This window comes from Diadema antillarum, unplaced genomic scaffold (genome assembly GCF_040938485.1).
Source record: "Diadema antillarum isolate AM-2024a unplaced genomic scaffold, OU_Dant_1.0 seq00001698_RagTag, whole genome shotgun sequence".
Lineage (NCBI taxonomy): Eukaryota > Metazoa > Echinodermata > Echinoidea > Diadematoida > Diadematidae > Diadema > Diadema antillarum.
The window spans coordinates 1,094,107-1,104,461 of NW_027272389.1; the positions used below are offsets into that span (position 1 = coordinate 1,094,107).

A 10,355-nucleotide genomic window follows, 5' to 3' on the forward strand; every position below is an offset into this window, starting at 1 on the left:
CAAAATGTACAATATAGGTCAAAAATCAAGGTCAAAGGTCAAAGAAGGCAAAGGTCAAAATTCTGTGTAGAAGTTTTGAAGCCCTCACCTAGTGCCATCATATAAAGCAAACGGAATCGAAATCGGGTTAGAAATGGCGAAGGAGTAGCATTTTGTAGCAAAATGTACAATATAGGTCAAAAATCAAGGTCAAAGGTCAAAGAAGGCAAAGGTCAAAATTCTGTGTAGAAGTTTTGAAGCCCTCACCTAGTGCCATCACATAAAGCAAACGGAATCGAAATCGGGTTAGAAATGGTGAAGGAGTAGCATTTTGTAGCAAAATGTACAATATAGGTCAAAAATCAAGGTCAAAGGTCAAAGAAGTCAAAGGTCAAAATTCTGTGTAGAAGTTTTGAAGCCCTCACCTAGTGCCATCATATAAAGCAAACGGAATCGAAATCGGGTTAGAAATGGCGAAGGAGTAGCATTTTGTAGCAAAATGTACAATATAGGTCAAAGGTCAAGGTCAAAGGTCACGACTGAAATTCTGTGTAGAAGTTTCAAAGCTCCCTCGTAGTGCTATCATATAAAGCAAACAGAATTAAAATTGGCTCATAAATGACAGAGAAGTAGCAAATTGAAGATTTTGATCACACACGGACGCACACACGGACACACGGACGGACACACGGACGGACGGACACACACACGTACGGAGCCCGTTTCATAGTCCCCTGCTCGAACTCGTTCGGCGGGGACAATAAATGACCTCTGAATGTACTTCCAAAGTGAACAATAGGCCAATGACTAGACTGACGATTCTGGACATGCCTCAAGTGTTGAATGAAGAAATATCGACCATGGACTTTAATGCAGTTATTTTTTAAGCCAGGCAAACAGTTACGTAGGCCTTGCCAATAAAATAATACAACACATTATCTAGCTATCCAATTGTTCAATTGCTCATCACGTGACATGTAGTTAGAAGTACCATCACACACTCTCGCTGTTGAGCTATGCAACAACAACGACAAAAAAGTGTAGTTATGGTATATAAATCAACCAACAAAGAACACGCCACATGGGAAGAATGAAGATGAGCCCCAATAAAGGGAAAGAAAAAAGACGGTTACTGCATCTACAGCAAAAAAGCGTGGACTCAATCATACAAACTCACATTCTCAGCAGCAAATACATACCATGCAATTTTCACAGAACATTAACTGCAAACCTCCCAACAACTTTCTTTTACTTTTTTAAAGCCCAAAACATATCCTTGATAACCAAATAAAAGAACGTTTCAAATGCTGTTGGTAAAAATCATCTACCATTTTCATACCATCGCGTTCAGCACGAAAACAATGTCTCCTGCACCCTTTTGGGATGGAGGCATGGAGTTTGTTGCGCTTAAATTGATTTGCAACATCACATGAAATATGATGGCAGGGGGGCAGGCAAGTCACAGTTCTTTTTTCAACCAGCTAGCAAGGAAGAGTTTAGGCTGCACTGTGTACCATCATGCTGGTTGAGCTAGGAGCCTGCTGTGAATGTTATGCAAAAGATATTTCTTGTTGCCAAAGGGTAGGTGTGACAAGTCTGCCGAGATCCAGTACAAATTCTGGATATACACTGTGTGGCCACATTGGTAACATGGAAGTGTTTGCATAGAGGGAACTGAGCAGATGTAGTCTATATTTCATGAAATTCTCATAAAAGAAGTACTCTAAACACACTCACACACAAAAGAGAAGCATGTTATAATTTCTAATATGTCATTTAAAACTGTGCATGGGAGTACATTGTAACTTACATGTATGACTGAGTGTACAGATTTTCTCTTATATTGCACATAGGCAAACAAAGCACATGCCAGCAGTCATAAGCATGTGCGTGTGTGTGCTGCCCCTTATATTTTTCTCTCTTTTCCATCTTTTCTTCTTTCATTTTCAGGTATCTCTACATTTCCCTTTCCTTCCTAGCAATCAATTTTTTGTGGGTTTCCATTTGTCAAATTTTCTCAATTTCCTATCTAATCTTACTTCTCTGCCTAATTGTTCTTTATTTCCTTCATGGGTTGTCTTTCCCTAGAACTTTTTTTCCTTTCTATCCTCTCCAATATCTTTTTCTTATGTATCATTCTGATGAATCCTTTTTTTATTTCCTTTTCAACCTGTTTAACTCTTTCTTTCCTTCGTATTCATCTTTGCTTTCATCCAGTTTTGATTCATCTCTCATTTTATCGTTCTACCTGGCTGCAGTGCATTTTTGTTTTCTTCTTCGCTTTCCTCTTTTCTTTTCAAACACGTCCATCTCTCCCTGGCTTTCCTTTATTATGCAAGTTTCTCTTCTTTCTTTCCTTCCATTATCTTTTTTTATTTTACATATACTCTCTCTTTTGTAAATCTTTTGTTTCATTTTTTCCAGGTTTATTTTTTTTAATATCTTTTCTTTAATTTTCTTTTCCCCTTTTCCTAGCCTTTCCCTTTACATACTTTCACCCTTGTCTTATAACCACATTTTTCACAATCTTCTTTCATTCACACACACACGCACACACACACACACACATACACAACACAACACAAACAAACCCAAACCTCGATCAATCACACTGCGACTCCTTACAAGCTGAGAGAAAGACGGGGAAAAAAGTATCTTTTTAAAGATACCATAGTAACTCGCTCTGATCGCTGTGAGACAGCTACATTCAGATTAATCTTGGCACTCGCTGCCATGCTGCCGTGAATATGTTTTGTATATCGTGCTGCGCCGTCTGCTCCTGTCTCACTCATATGCAAATATTCGTGGCTGTTGGATATCTAGAGTGAGTTTGTGCATGTTTGGAGATCAACTGACAAAGAGGTACGAAAGTACATTATAAAATGGGTTCAAGAATGTAGCCAATAGGAAGCGCTGAAATGAGTCACATGTGCTTTGGTTACTCAGTCCCATTGCACTGCGTTAAATCCTATTGCCGATAGTCTGTGCGCGCGGCGGCTCCTTTGAATTGCATGCATACGCGCTGTCAATCCTGTAAACAACTTCTAGTTCGGGCTGCCGGCCGCCGGCCTTTCTTCCCTTGTGCATAACATGTGTGGCGTACGTATACTCTTATATGCACAACGTACAGTACAGTAGACCAAGCGTTGTGGGACCGGACGCGTACATGGAGTCACTTTGAAGGGCAAATCCAACGATTTAGCAGGTTAATTCTCACGCCGTTTTCAAAGTATGTTGTCTAGTAGGCCTATATGAGGAGTCTATATCAAGTCTTTAAGGTAAAGGGTGCATATTCTATGTAAAATAAGTAAGTTTTCATGCGGGAACTTAAGTGTCCGGAAACCCAACCCCCCATCATACTTATATGTGCGGGATTTCCGAGTGCGACGTGCGTAAATCATGTTTGGGACGAACATCTTCGGACGTCTTGACCCACAAAGGTACGTGAAAAACGCTGAAAAATGCTGTTAGTTTTCGAATTTTCGACCCATTTTATAAAACAAATGATGCACAGGATTATTTCGTGGCGTTAGTGGAGGCGTATAGTGCACTCTCGGGTATTTACAATTGTGAAACATGCAACGCACTCTATCCTGTGCATCATTTGTATACTAGCGCCCCATGTGTTAGTAATCTTGCAAGCAAAAGAACATTTGCTTCAAATTCTTCTGATGAATGAATTAGACCCTTCTAACTAACAATGTTAAGTTAGGTGCCTGGTGACTCCTTCATGCTGTAGCCTGTAGTTTGCACACTAACCCTAGGGCGCTTCTTCACAGATATACTGTGGGAGCACCCTGAGTCAACAGAGTGGTATCTCTGTAAGATGAAAAAAGAAACACAAAAACACAAATCTAAGCAGCTCTAGAAGTGTCCCATTTTACCAGCAAACTGCTTACTTTTAAACTATACATACATTCTGGATCTAATTCCTTCCCCTTGTGCACTTGCTCATTTCCAGAATGAGTCGAGGCTGAAAAGACGTTTTTCTACGACACAAGTTCATTTCCAAACCCGTTTTTTCCTTCATTTTTCGAAACAACCTTGGCGTGGCACACTGTGCATCGGCAATATGAATATGCATGAAAGTCCCAATGTCTCTAGCTCATGGACAAGGATCGAAGGCCCTTTCTCTGTGTAGTGGCGAGCGAAAGGGTTCGAGTGAAACGCACCCAGCAGAGAGTGACCGGGCACCACACGATGTCAACTTGCAGTGCAAGAGTGCCCAGTCAAAAGGCTACACTGCTACCGGTTAGCGCAAGTGCATAGGTTTCAAATCTGTAATACGGAGCGGTTGTCGTTCTCACAGACTCCTCCTGATCGACGGTCATTTAAAGTCATCAATTTGGACAGAAGTGTACTTGAGTAAACGTCCCAGTTTGCGGCCAGGCGCCTGTTCGCGGCCATTACAGCACATTAGTAATACTAATATAATGCTTTATAAAATGGGTTCAAGAATGTAGCCAATTGGAAGCGCTGAAATGAGTCACGTGTGCGTGCATTAATTTCTTAGTAAATGCACGGCCGGGGCCTCACGTACGTCACAATGTTTACACTAGCAGTGCGCACTCAATCAGTTGTTACAAGTGCGTCACGCGCTACTATACGCGCTGTCAATCCTGTAAACAACTTCTAGTTCGGGCTGCCACAACAGCCGGCGGCCTTTCTTGTGCATAACACGTGGCGTACGTATACTCTTATACGTACGTACAGTACTTATGTGCGGGATTTCCGAGTGCGACGTGCGTAAATGTTTGGGACGAACATCTTCGGACATCTTGACTTTTGAGCGAGTGCTACATGTAGCTGACTGGTATTGACCCACAAAGGTACGTGAATAATGCTGTTAGTTTTCGACCCATTTTATAAAACAAATGATGCACAGGATTATTTCGTGGCGTTAGTGAAGGTGCGGCTCACTCTCGAGTATTGACAACGGTAGGCGCCTCGTGCATGTCGCACCATTGTCAATACTCTCGAGCGCGCCACACCTTCACTAACACTCTATCCTGTGCATCATTTGTATAGAAACACACTCTATACCACACATTCACTAACACACTGCTAATCATGGGCAAAATCTCCAATCAAAGTGAAATATTCTCACCTAAATGACAACATCTCGCATCCAAGATTTCATTTTCAGTACTTTTTAACATCACAGTTAAGGGATAAGGGGTCTAAGAAACTGGATTTTTTTGTAATTTTCCTGATGTTCATGGATTTTGAATACATGTCTTCATATAGAAGTAGAACTTTCGCATGCCGATGCGGGCTGCCATTTTTTTCCGGAAGTGGATGTTACAATCTAAAAAATACCCCCAAAAAATGAAAAATACAACAGTAACACTGCCAAAACTGCAATTTCTGTTCATGGTCAGTGCATGCGCGCCAGCCGTTTTCATGTGCTTTCGCAATGGGACTTGGCGCTTACGCAATGTTCGCGAGCCAAATGAAGGCGTTCAGAAGAAGATTGCGGAGCATGCACGCATCGCATAGGAATTGAACATCAGGCCACAAACCAAGATATCACTGTCATGAACCAGCAGACGCTGTACCGGGTTGCGGCCGTGGTCTTTTTTTACTATCGCGATGGACATTGGTCTTGCGATGGTGACAATAACGTGAATTGGTAAGTGGTCAACCTCTAGAACCCGGGTTAAAGCAATTTGCAAGTTTATGTTTCAGAGTGGAAAAACCCTTATGAAGCCGCAAACCTTTTTGTGTTTTTGATACCATCACACTCTTAGCTTGCGATAAGCGAAAAATCTCGCAACAGAACAGCATAATTTTTCAAGTTTTAGCGCTTTTTTGCCGACCCTGATTCTTTACATGGGACCTAATTCGCGCGCGCTTTGGAAAAGTTGCAGTGATTCTGCATTTTTTATGGGAAAATTTGGGATTTTAGATAGATTTTTGGAGGTGACTCAGGCACTTTCCTGAGGTGAACGAGTAAGCCAGTATGTGAAACAATGCGATATGCGTGTGTTGTGACAATAGAATTTGCTGGCTTGTGATAAGTGATAAGTGTGGAGGCCAGCCGAAAATTGGGGGTTTTATCCTAATTTAGCGGTTTTCATATAAAAATCAGATGTACACCAAGCCATGAAATGAGATCAATTAACCGTAGATTGATACGTAATATACACATGAAAAGTGTTGAAATCAGCAGATTTTTTCGTTTTCTTGTAAAAATCTTGCATTTTAATAACTTTTCACGTTTATGATTTTCCTATTATAGTAGCGAGCGCCTAGCGGGCCGCTAGCGGCTTCGATTTACCGATCATCGTAAGTAGAGAGCTGAGCCAGCGCGCGGCGTCCGCGGGCAGTCGTAAATCACACAACACCCATAGCGACTCCCGCGGCAGCAACCGCGAAGCTCTTCACGGGCTCCGATCGGGCCAGCCAATTTCACTGAAACAGGCATTGCAAGGTCCATTTCGTGTACCATTGTAACATACTGAGCCTACGTGAGGTCGATAAATTTTCCTTTCAAAAAATCAGAAAACACTTTAATTTTGAAAAAAGTGAAGTTTTGATACTGCCATATTTTGCGCAATGTGGATTAAGTACAAAAATACACCCAAGGTCACGACAAATAAGTGCGAAATTTCGACATAGCATGCCGAACAGATGTAGTCCTCCCCGGGCTACTAGCGGTAGGGTAACATCCCCAGTATTCGGTCACTTAAGCTTTTTTGCAATATTTTTCAAACTAAAATAATACATACATACATCATATCTACAGCAATGTATGTGAAATATATCAAATTTCTTTAATCTCAATTTTTATTTTGTTAAATATCACACAGAATTTCACAAAATCGCAAAATATATCACCTTGAAAATTCCCCAGTATACGGTCACCGGCTCCAGTATTCGGTCACGCGATATGCGCGTTCAAAGTCAATGCGTGTTCAAGGCAGCTGAAAAACGCGCGCGCGCGCTACCTTGTTGGCGCAAAATTGCATCGGAGACGTTGCGGCGCCCGTTGGTGACCGAATACTGGGGACTCGGCACTTGCATTCAACCCTTGTGTATTGAGACACTGTATCGGCACGTACGGAAATTTTGTTTTTGCTTTGCGTTTTTGAGGATACCATCACACTCCAAGCTTGCGATATCAAAACAAAAAATCCAGCGAGAGAACGGCCTATTTCTCGATTTTTAGCGCTTTTTCGGCGACCCGTATTCTTAAGACTGGGCCTTATCCGCGCGCGCTTTTGGAAAGTTGCGCCGATTCTGCACTTTTGACGGTAAAATTTGGGATTTTGGATGGATTTTTAGAGGGGGCTAAGGGAGTTTCCTGTTGTGAATGAGTGTGCAAGTATGTGAATTAGTGTGATTTGCGTGTGTTGTGACAGTTGAACTTACTGGCTGGTGACTAGTAATAGGTGACCGAATACCGGGGGCTGACCGAATACTGGTGCCCTTACCCTAGGTACCAGACGTAAACCCACATACAGGATGGCAAAAGTAGTTCAGGTTTGTGATTCAAACATGTTTGCAGTACGGCCGTATTACTTTTGAAAAGAATGATATCAATGCATAACCCTGTCATAACTGCTACAGCTAACTTGTTAGCGATTGTCGTGAATGGGCTCAGAAACTGAGCACTGCGTGTGTAGAAAACGATGTACATGCGCGAGAGCGCCATCTAGTGCTGAATGACGAACGCTACCTAATTAAGTTTAAATTCAGCAGCGATATTACACCATACGAGATCCCAATCGCAATCCTATTTTCTGCAGCGCAGCCAGGAGATATAGGCCCCTAGCAGTTTACAGACCACACCAAACTAAAACAAAATTTAGACAAACACAACCCAAAACTCAAGGGGACAAATTAGCGGGGCAAAAAAAGAGGAAGACTAACTATTATCTCCATTTTGTCAGCAGGCAGGCAGGGAGAACAGACACGTGAGAGTGAGACTTCGCCGAGAAACATCACCCATCTATCATCTCCACGATCTCCATACACAAAAGTGAGATAGATTGCGTCTAGATTCCACCATGTCCGTTGAGGTTGAAGGGATAAAAAGCTTAGATTTCTACATTAAATTAGAACATCTGTTAAAGGAAAGAAATCAAACAAAAGCTTCAAATACACTTACGATAAAGTGAGGAACAAATTAAAAACCATTTCGTGCTAAAACCAATACACTTTGCCGAGAGAATTCCCGCCAGAATTCAAGTGCGATTGAAGTCGGAAGATGGTGCAGCCAGCAGTCATGGTCGAAACTAGTACGCACACTCACACATGCACGGTGTAGGCAAGTGGCTCACAGCGCACCGCCATGCACAGCCAATGCACGAGGAGAAGCAGTGCATGCATGGCAGGGAAGGGCTGTGTATGAACGCAGAACGTTTTGACAGATTGCCACAGCCGTCGATCCATACACTGTTAGCACACACACACTGCATCAGCACATGCATGGTCTCGCATTAGCGCTTCAAAGCAGATACACACGAGGGGGAAACACACACGTATACACCATAGTAAATGCCCATTACACACGGAGTGTCCCACGGCATTACCACCCATCCACCGCCACCGCGCAGGGATTTAGTTCTACCATTTCCAATTCAACTCAACTTCCACCGCTTTCTTCAGACGACAACTAACAGATGAACAGTAACATAAAATTCCACAAAATTAACATGTCAAAGATCTCGCACATTACCTGCTTAACTTCAGAAACTTCGCACGGTGAAAACCATCACTTCATCAAGTAATTTTGGACCAAACTTTTCGAATTACTCGCTCCCTGGTCCTTCCCGCCTTCCGCCATGATGCCTTGAATACGCGATTTGAATGCAATCATCGTGGGAGGTGAAAACGCGCGCGAAATGCACGAATCGGCAACGTGCACACGCCCTCTTTATAATGGTAGTTTGGTCTTTCAATGAGAAGTTATCGCATTCCATTGCGGTGATTTTCCGGGCAAGCTAGCTGTATACTGCTTGATGCGCCAGCTGATTCCGTCGCAGCGCGGGTGGGGGGGGGGGGGGGGGGGGGGGGGGATTGGGGAGGGGAGGGATGGGGCATTGTTTCGGTTCAATATAGTCTTGAACTTTAAACTTTAGCAAACTTCAGGGGGATGAAAGCTTGCCGAAAGCTTCCTAAAAAGACAAGAATCAGGAACGAGGGCACCCAGAGAAAGAAAGAAAAGAGAGGTAGACCTCTAGTTGAGTGCAGTCAGGACGGGCGGGTGCCATATTATGCAAACAGAGAATCATCGCTCTGAGATTGTTTATATTGGTAGTTTATGTAAGGGGCATATATTTGTGATTTTAAATCTCTTTTGATATCACTGGCATGAGATAATTATGATATAATTATTGCAGATATGAACATATCGCGAAGTATCTTCATTAGGCCTATTTAGGGCAGGCAAATGTAGGCTTATCTAAAATTACAACTTATTTCAGTAGGACTATATATAAAGACGATTATTATTCGTATCGACGATTATCTGAAAGGCAAGGGCACGGAGTATGTTCTTTTTCGCTTGTTTGTTTGTATTTTGTGCCGTTTTGATAAGGGGTAGGGCTGACTGTGGCCTAGGGCCAAATGCACCGCCATGTGCGGGGCAACTGGATTCCCGAGTTTTTATTATTTTGACTTTTGTTGTTTTGTTGTTTTGATTTTTTTGCTTTTTTATTGTTGCTGGGACCCCTTTTATTTCTTTTGACCCATCACTCTCCGCGATCCATCATCCCAGGCCCATCATAAGGCAGCTTCCATTGTACAATCGTGTGTTAGTTATGGTAACGTGCTACCTAAAAATTCGTTTTATGAATTTTTATTGACCTCACAACTTCGACAAACTGTCGACTGTCGCTGATCGTGGGTGTGTTAGCATTGCACAATTTAGGTCTAGGCAGATGGATAGTCTGATAGCACTGGCGTAGCCAGGGGGGGGGGGGGCGATGGGGGCGATCGCCCCCCCCCCCCCCTCAGATTTGGACCGGGGATTTGGGAGGCGGAAAAAAAATGCGTGTATACTGTATGCATGCACATGAAGCGGGTCTCCTTTGCAACCTTTCATCAAATAAGATATTTTTTTGAATATTTCACTCAAAGTGTGCACCAGATCGTTGAATTTCAATTCAAAATATGCAAAATCTCTCGTGCTTGGGAGGGGGATACCCCCTCCCAAACCCTCCCCCTCTGTGCCTCTTTCCCTAGCTTAGTACACTTTTTAGATTTACAAAAAATTATGAATAATTCTGAGTGCACAAGACTTATCACTTATATTCCGAAAACTCAAGGTTCCCTCATGTATAAGGGGAATTTCCCCTTTTAATCGACCCTTTCCTCCCTCAGTCCCCCCATCAGTTGTGTGTGTGTGTGTGTGTGTGTGTGTGTGTGTG

The 10,355-nt window shown here is 42.7% G+C and overlaps 1 protein-coding gene across 1 annotated transcript in view; it reads right to left on the reverse strand.

Moving 5' to 3' along the window:
• LOC139711761 (DNA topoisomerase 2-binding protein 1-like) overlaps positions 1-8,775 on the reverse strand; it is a 50,630-nt gene extending 41,855 nt beyond the window's left edge. The window contains exon 1 of the mRNA XM_071623616.1: positions 8,663-8,775. The gene's annotated coding sequence lies outside the window, so the exon portion shown is untranslated. The remainder of the gene's footprint in view (positions 1-8,662) is intronic.
• Positions 8,776-10,355: the final 1,580 nt, after the last annotated feature.